The sequence below is a fragment of the Atta colombica genome, unplaced genomic scaffold (assembly GCF_001594045.1).
Source record: "Atta colombica isolate Treedump-2 unplaced genomic scaffold, Acol1.0 scaffold141, whole genome shotgun sequence".
Classification (NCBI taxonomy): Eukaryota; Metazoa; Arthropoda; class Insecta; order Hymenoptera; family Formicidae; genus Atta; species Atta colombica.
This window is the reverse complement of record NW_017259230.1, coordinates 660,092-669,926: the sequence shown is the minus strand read 5'-3', so window position 1 is coordinate 669,926 and position 9,835 is coordinate 660,092. Positions and strand designations below refer to the sequence as shown.

Here is a 9,835-nt window from a genome sequence, read left to right as displayed (position 1 = left end):
TATATATATATATATATGTGTATATATAGTATAAATATATATTTTTCAATATATTTTTCAATATATCTTTTTTACGATCAGCTTTGAAAAAAGTTACAAGAAAAAAATAGTTTATTTAGCAATGTAATAAAAAGAAACAAACATTTTTGTTGTCCAATATAGCTAGAAAAATTTATACGGAGTTTCTCAAAATCGATTGCACAGTGATTTTTTTTTTGAATTCATGGATGAAATCTGCATACTTACTAATCTACACTCGTGTTAAGTCGATCGATAATCTCGGGCGTAAAAAGTTTGTCTAACCAAATTCCCGACTTATATCACAATTGATTAAATAAACGATAAAAAAAGTGACGCTCGAATGGATATCATACTGTATCAATCGTTTGTTTGTATTTATGTTGTTATCTTTATGCTATAAAGTTTAGAAAAACGATACAAGCAGAGATAATTTTAAAGTGTATTACGCAATATTTTTATTCTGTCGAGAAACTTTTGCATTATTATTTTGTTAACATTTTTTTAAATATATAAATATGTGCTTCTTAAAAAAGAATATACAACTTTTTTATGTTGTGTGTGTGTGTGTGTGTGTGTGTGTGTGTGTGTGTGTGTGTGTGTGTGTGTGTTCCTATGATGATTTAATGACAATATAAAAGTATTTAAAATATTTTAAAGCATAATTTTTTAGATTAGTTCATTTTCGAAATTTTTTTTACTTAAAATTTTTTTTCTCAATATTACACTTTACTTTATTCTCAATATTTCTTATAATGTTTATTGCATGTAAAACTGCGATCTGATATCGTACATTTCTTCGTTTCTACTATCAAACAGCTTAATACATAATTATGAAATAAAGAATCAGATTATTGGCGAAAATTAAATTTCGAATAATGCAAGAAAAGTGATGATGAAAAAAAAAAGGCTAAATTAATCATCAATACATTTTTTCGGCACATCAAATATATATCGAATAACAATGAGCGCGCAAGAAAGTCGACAACCGAAAGAATTCTTAAGTCGCATTTCGCAGCGGAAAGAAAGGAATGCCAGGCATGCCATCTCTGTAAAGTTGGCACCTCATTTTCAAAAATCGAAAATTTTATTAACAATTCTGCTTGCACTCATAAGTTTTACAGTTCCTATATTAGATTTTATAAATAGTTTTGTTTAGATATAGCTAAAAAAAAAGTTAAAAAATAAAAATAATATAAGAAAAAGGCTCAAATAATTAATAAAAATTAAATAAAAAATAAATAAAATTAAATAATGAAAATAGGACTATGAATCAAACAAGGTCTTGATGTTATATTATTAAAAAACAGTTTATTATGACATAATATTATTACGACATAATATTATTATGTCGTAATAATATACGTTTTTTAAAAAAATAAAAATATGATAATTCGCGTGATACCTCAAGTTCGAAAAATTGATTTTTATAATGAAATTTTATAGTGCTCAAAGATCTATAATTCCTGATATATTTTAGCAACAATTTCAGCTTTTAAATATTTTTTAACAATTTTTTAATATTGATTAGCATTGGCATCGCATCACAAGAATAAAATATACCAGCTATATCTTAACAGCCAGTTTCAACTGACTTTTTGGCATTTTCCAATAGTTCTGCAATAATTCCGATGCTTTCTATAGATTTTATTCAGAATTCCAATAATCATTCATGTCCACTAAATTGTTCTATAATTGGTGCATTTATTATATGAGCAATGATAATGAGATATACAGAGAATCAGTAGACTTAAGCCTGTTCTACAATATGCTTTTTGTTTCCTGTTTCTTACTTTTTGTTATTTTTTATATCTTATTTTTTTGCTTCTTATCCAATTTTTTGATTTATACCGCCCGAAATAAAAGTTAACGAATTTCGAAAGAAACAAGAAATACGTAACAAAAAATACAATTGTTGATGAAAATGGGTGCAAAGGAGAAACAAGCAAAAGGTAAAAAAACAAGAAACAGGAAACAAAGAGCACATTGTAAAACAATTTTAGTCTTAGGACATTCTTTTACAACATTGATAATCAGATGGTTCGCAAAACTTATACATATGACGCATCAAAACGACACCAATGTCACCGAGATGATTTCGAGTCCGATTAGTGCAAGTCCACATCGTTTGCATAATGCAGGACTTGACGTTCGCTTTATGGGACAATGCGGAGCGAGGTATACGTATGCAGAACGGTACGCGAAAGTACGACACTTTCGCTCCCGTTTGTCCGTCCCGTCAGCGAATATACGAAATTTCATGCGATCGCTCGCGAAGGCGTGCATATGCGCGTGCCTCCGACCGATCAACGATCGGCCGTTGGTTCGGCTCGTTAAAACTTTGCCGTAAGTCGCTTTAACCTTGGCATACCGTAGCCGTGTCGACGCGTAGCGCACGCGTTCAGCGTTTCATTTATCCTTCCCTCTCTTCTCGCTCTTCTCCTTCTTTCGTCAAGACGCTCCCCGCGGGTCCCTCGCGAGATACGCTCCTGTCTTTTTCTTCTCTTTCTCTCTCTCTCTCTCTCTCTCTCTCTCTCTCTCTCTCTCTTGCCTCCTTGTCTCTTTCATCGTTATAGTAGGACAGAATTACAGTAAGGCCAAGGGCGTGCCGAGACCGTGAATCACGCGGCGGAAAGGGAATTAAGGAAATTGTCCCTGAAATCGTGTAATGAGGCACAAACTCTGCGTCCTCCCGCTACGATCTGATCGTCTGCTGTTAAAAGTCTGTACGTGACAAGGATTTTTGCATAGCGCCTCCTTAAAGGCCACAGACTTTTGCATAATACTACGTAACGCATAAAGCATAAGCAAATCAACTAATCAGAGCTGAAATGAAAGACAGCGTTGCCACAAATTCCTCATCTAAAAATTTTATTTCCCTGATTTTTCCTGACAAAATTTCATATTTTCCCTGACCCTTTCAATGATATTTTAAAATTTTTTATATTTTCATTTTAGTGTAAAAAGTATTTTGTTGAGAGAGAAAAATTTAACAATGTAAATTACTATTAATATTGCTAACACTGTTTGCATTTAATTTGTTAAGTTGGTAGTATTTCAAAACTGCGTAAATATACATAATTAATATTAATTTTCTTTAAAGTCAAGCATTTTAATTTTTCAGAATATTTTGTAAAATTCTTGATATTTCCTTGATTTTCTAATTTCTTGTTTCCTGTTTCTTGTTCTGCAATCCTGCTTATGTTATGCAGCGTTTAGATGAAATCAGAATCTTGTATATAATACAAATAAACCAATCAAAGTCCTCCATTTCTTTTCTTTCCCGAAATAAAAGATTCTAACTGACTGATTTTCTTACATCTTACGTGTTATGTGTTATACAAGAATCTGTATTACGGCCTTAAAAATATAATAATATATACGAAATTGTTATAATAATTGTTATAATATAATATAATATAATAGTATAGGTATAATAAAACATAGAAGGAACTAAAAGCATAATATCGGCTAATGCAGAAAAACGATTAAAAGAATTTTGTCAGTAATGGCATTCGTGAATCGTTCACACTTGCGTGAATTATTCGAAATTTTTTTTTCGCAAGATTTTTTTACGTAGAAAATAATGTTACTACACAGCTGACAATTATGACAGACTAAATCACTCACGTCAAAGCACGCGACGATGAGAGGAAGAAAAGAGTGATCTCCACGGAACTTCGTATCTTTAGCTGTGGTATTTTTGCGCGCGATGCATGCCTTCACTCGAATTGCTTCAAACATGCGTGATATATCTGTGCGTTTAACGATCTAAGAAGAGATCGCTCGTAAAAGCCGTATGTCGTCGCGTGATTTGACTTATTCTCACATGTAGGCTCGTATTTAGCTAGTAACGATAACGTTGCTCTGAAAAAATCGATATAGTATAAAAGACCGCTCCTATCACTAAATGTTGATTCTCATGACCGTTTCCGACAAGAAGAAGATTATACATATAATGAATACATATACTGAGAGTAAAATATATTAAATTTTAACAAATATTTATTTAAACAGCGCCAACTAAATATTTACTTGCAGTAAATAAATATTTAAATTACATTAATCAAAATCGAAGACTCTAATGTGTCAAATAACAGTATAGCTAAGTGTATTTTATATTTTTATATTTTGATTTATTTCTTTTTATGATTTTCATAACTGACTCTTACATGCTCTTTCCATTAAATAAATATTTATTCAATAAAAAAAAATGTTAAATAAAATGAATAGTTCTTGTAAATATATCTTTATAATTAGTAAATATTTAGCTGGCGTACTATTCTAAATATAATAAATATTTGTTTAAATAGAGTATAGTACTAGCTAAATATTTACCAAATGTAAACATTTATTATTTGAAACAGGAATTATTAGTTTGATTTAATGATCATTTCTTTTATTTAGTAAATATTTATTCACCATAAGTAAATGTTAAGTTAGTACTATTTAAACAAATATTTTTTTATTCAAATTTAGTAAGTTTCTCAGTTCTTTTGTTAGAATTTCGAATTTAAGGCTCATAATTGTTTAGAATATTGTGATAAAAAACAAGCGTGACTCTCTTAAAATATTATAATAATGAAAAACAAACAATTCCTAATTCCTAATTGCATTATATTTCCAATATTTACTCAACTTGCGTCTACAATCCATTTATCTATTAATTCAATTAAGGACCGAGTGCAAATTCGTTCTATAATATAATTCACATTTACGTTTCTACCCGCACTAATTGGTGGCCTATTAATAGAGAAAAATTATTTGAGCGGGAGATCTACAGGAAGAATAAACGTATCATACGCTGTCAAGCCACGTACGCAGAAATCGAAATCAGATACTTCGTGACATATTGTTTAACATTCCGACTCGCAGCGGAATCCACATATCGTACTTTGTCAGTTGCGTGAGCGACATCCGATTACACCGCGCGCGCTCGTTTCATTTTCTTCGTATTCGCGATGTATCGTTATTTAAAGCCCAATTACATAAACCGACTGCTAACGTCGAGAAACAATAAAGCTCTAATTTGACAAAGACGCGATTGTTTCAGAAAAAAAAAAAGAAAAAGAAAAAGTACATGTTATAAAAGAAATTCTCTAAGCCATTCAGCCATTCTCAATCAGTTTTACAAATAAATATAATAAATTTTTTAATTTCTTTAACAAACAGATTAGATGAATGAACGCAACGTTTTTGAAACAATAAATAAAAATAATTTGATTCTTAATATTTAAAGTAAAATCAATAAAGAAAGACAACGGAGAGCCGACACTGCAGTTATTGTTATATAGGGTATATAAATTTTAATAGTTTCAAAGAATATTTATTCCATTTAAAAACCTATTATATTAAAATTATACATTAATAATAACTGCAATATCTGTTCTCAGTTTTTGTTAATCAGTCAATAGACACATGTATAATATCAATAAACACACGAAATTCTCTTCTTTTCCTCAAAAAGTGTTTCTTTACTAGATTATTAGATAAAAAAAATTTCTTTATTGTGATCATTAAATGATCATTATTGTGATCATTATTAGATAAAAAATTAATTATTTTGTACAATCTTTAATGCCAATAAGTCACATCCTCACACTATTGTATTCAAAAGAGAATCGCTATAAATCGCTTCTCTCGGTCTTTTCCTTCTCTTTTCTCCATCGGACAATTAAATTCAAGGGTTATAGGTTATGCCATTGATGTTGGAGGAATTCGTTAATTCGACCAAAATTCCTATGATAATCACGACTATTTGAATTCACTGTCATCATCGACACGCGCTTGCACGCTTTTCGCCGACTTGCAAATAAAAATTGCGCAACAGCGGTCAGTAAACAGACGTTTCAGCGTGATTTCCTCCACGCTGGAATTCCAGAGACCAGCCGTCATCCGAGCGAGTCTCGGCATGCCGTTCCTTTTCTTCTTTTTTATCGCGCGCACGCAATAAAAAGAAATTCCCAGAAACATCAACGCCTAACCGTATACTATCTCCTCCACCTCCACCTCCATTGCCCCGCTTCTCTCCTGCACGTACCGTCCCTCTCTGCTTCGTGGATATTTGTGCGATGACGAGAGCCACTTCATCATTAGGTGATCCATGACGGACGCTCCAATTCGCAACCGAAATTGTGCAAGCCCAACGAATGTGTTTGTTCTACGGCGAATTACTGCGAAATCTGATGGCGCGTTGCTAATGATCATCCAAGGTTGAGGAATATTCTTTCTCGCACGACACTCGTGTATAATTTCGATAATTTCGTACAGTCATTTTATTCGTTTCAGAATTTTTTGTGTTTTCTTCGTTTCGATTATCTTGACAATAAAAAAAAAATAATTGGCAAGTGTCAAGACTGTATTTATATAATATTCAAAGTGTATAAAAAAATGGTAATTGTTGTAATTTTATTTTTAAATTGCATCCATTAGTAGAACTCAAAACTGACTCTGTTGCGAAAAGTGGTGATATTTATTGTTTTCTTATATTTTAGAAGGGAGATGCCGATGATTAAACTCACGAAGTTAACACATTTTTTATTTTTTGTTTTTTGATACAAAAAATGAGAAATTTTTTTATTTTTATGTATAACCAAAAGAACTATAAAAAATGTTATATAAATTATTTTTTTTATGTTAATAGAATGTCGTGCTAATTTCATAGATTCATTTACTTAAGTTTCTTAATCGATTTGATGTGCTAATGATTTTCATGAAATTACTTAATGCTCAAAGTATAATTTGGCCAAATTGTGTTAATAAAATTGCGGAATTTTTCATTCAATTTATTTTTCTGTTTTTCTTTCTTTGCACTTCTCATATAAAATCTACATTATTAATCTACAACTTTCTTAATTTCATAAAATGTTCATTTTCTTGTAATTTTACTTTTCCTTCTGTATTCTATTTTTTTAATCTATAGATTTATAAGTGTATTTTACTATTTTACTATTTTGCGATTAAAACTGGACAATGTAAAAAAATAAATTTCCAAATTTGTCGAAAGATCCGTCGTTAATCTGCTAGGAACAAAAATGGTGACTCAACAATCGCACTTTATTCTGCGTTATACTTAATGAAATAGAGTAAATGAGACACAGCATTACGTGATGAATATTTAACGGGTGATTCGCGCAAACGCTGTTCCGATATAGCGAGACAGAAAAACGGCTCGCAAACATACACACATTGCTGGCGTAATTAAGCTGAAACTTCAGCCATAGATCAAGGACGAGCCACATGCCGTTCCTATAATTCCATTAAAAAGAGCTCGTTTCCTCTCTGTCATGCTACACACACACACACACACACACACGCGCGCGCGCGCGCGCGCGCGCGCGCACACACGCACTGACAATCATCATATTAGATCTAACATTGAAATAAGTTAATGAAACTTAATATAAAATAAAAATGTATCGCGATAATTAAACTAAACATTTAATCATAATTTTAATTGATTAATTAGTTTTTATAAAAATATTAATTATAACAATAAAACATGCATATATAAAAATCTATAAAATTTAAACAATATGAAAGAGATACAAAATAAAGAAAAAATAAATTTTTTATAAAATTAATAAACAAAAGCTGCAAATTAAACAATCAAATTAAATTAAAAGCATAAAACTAAAAAATTAAAAAAAATAACAAAACAAATATAATAAAATTTATATCATGACGGTGTAAAAGACTTAAAAAATTAGACAATTCTATATAAAACCCATTTTAGGCATGGAGCTGAAGAGATTAGATACATGATCTGTAAAAAATGCGTAACACAGAATGCGTTAAAATATCACTCAAATGTCAACGTTAATTGACAAGGGTCTTCAAGGTAAGAGAAATTTAACGCCGAGAACTTTCAACACGGATTTTAACGGAGGATTTTAACGAGCTTCTAATACAGGTTCACGACTATATGAAGTGATAACAGCTAATAACAATAGGTCCATTTGTACCGATAAGACTGGGTACGGCGCACGTTCATTCATTAATTGGTTATCGATGTATACCTCATCGAACTCATTCACGACGATACGTTTACGGCGAAAAAACAAAGTTACGAATTTGCACTTCATTATCAGTGTACAGTAATAATCACAGAAATATAATATACGAATATATGGTTTCCATTTAGAAAAACTCAATAAAATGTTTTTCATTGTAAATTAAGAAAAATCGTTTATATTAAAGAAAAAGTTGTAATATTAAAAAACAAAATAAGTTCTGCATAAAACTAAAAAAATTAAAAAACAGCAAAACAAACTTGATACAATACAGTGACAAGATTGTCACAGAAAATAAATTTTGAAATTCCCTGACTTTTCCAAATTTCCCATGAAAATGAAAAATTTTCCATGAGTGTATAAAATATGTAAATTTTTATGTTTAGACTCAAGGATTGTAGGAAAATTAGTCTATATTATTAAAAATGGGAAAAAACTTAGTATCATGGTACAATTACAAAAAAATAAATTAGATTTGGAAAAAAGAATGCAGTTATGACGAAAAAGAGGGATCAAATAAAAATATTGAATAAAATATAAACTTTAATTATTTTATTAATCGTTTAGAGTACACAAGTTTTGAACGTATTTGACTGTAGATGTCAGATATAATATTTAAAAAAATTATAATGATTATTTGGAATAGGAACAGTTTCAGAGAATTGTGAGTAAATTTCGAAATTTTTTACATTTCCCTCTGACTTTTCTCGGTTTCCTCGGTTTTCCAGTGGTAACCTTGAGTGATTATATCATTATAAAAAAATTAAAAAATTAGAAATAAGTGCGTAATAAGATGAAATTGTTCTTCAAAAAAATTAATAATGTGCTTGGATAACCTAATCGATCATTATTAAATTATTTTTCTTAATTTGCCTACATTGTTTATTTTTAATTTTATAATTATCAATGTATTAATTGTCATTAACTTAATACAATAATCTCGATATTATTCTGTTATTATTAATTCATCATTAATTCATCGTCAATTTATATGACAATTTTTAGTGAAGGGAAAATCGAAATGTGATTGAACAATTTCCTTATTCAAATTCGATTATCATGACATGAATGTTCGCAGGATAAAACACATTTCCTGCTGCGTCCATGAGATTCCTAGATCGTAATCCGTCGCGTACATACCTGTGCATTGCGTATAAAGGAAACAATAGGCTCATGAAACAGATTACAGTAATATTCCTGTCGCGATCGTTTACGAAAGAACGCCTACACGAAGTCTTTTCGTGAATGACGCAAACCGCAATCTAATAGCAATGGAAAGTAGAAACGTGCTGTGTACGTTAGGAGACAAAAATCAGAATTATGGTAAAATGTGAATTTCGAACGTTATCTAAACGCTTAGCCTGCTCCTTGTTAGTATCAAATAAAAGGATCTAAAACTTATCAATAAAGTACATCAAATGTACAAATTACATTGACAAGTAATTTAATAATTTGATGGTCAATCAGACTTCTTATTAGAGACATGTTAATGTGCTGAAAATTTATAGATGAATTTATTGCGAAAAATATTTATTTGCAGATTTTCAGTATTAACATCTCTCTAATGGAATACCTGATTAAGTATCAAATTATTAAATTGTTTGTCAATTTAATTTGTGATATTACTATCATAGTTCAGTTGCGTTTCTAAGTTTGAAAAATCAATTTGACGCGCAGTTTAAATAACTACACATATGTAGTATAATAAATTCACACGGAAATTATTTAAGCATCTACGATTTTGCTTCAAACGTTATAGGCTTTAATTCTTACTTATATATTTACAGTATACTGTCATAAAAATC

The 9,835-nt window shown here is 30.1% G+C and overlaps 1 protein-coding gene across 1 annotated transcript in view; it reads right to left on the bottom strand.

Annotated features, from left to right (window-relative positions):
- Positions 1 to 9,835, bottom strand: part of LOC108684948 (protein WWC2-like) — a 44,367-nt gene that overhangs the window by 13,722 nt on the left and 20,810 nt on the right. The window lies entirely within an intron of this gene.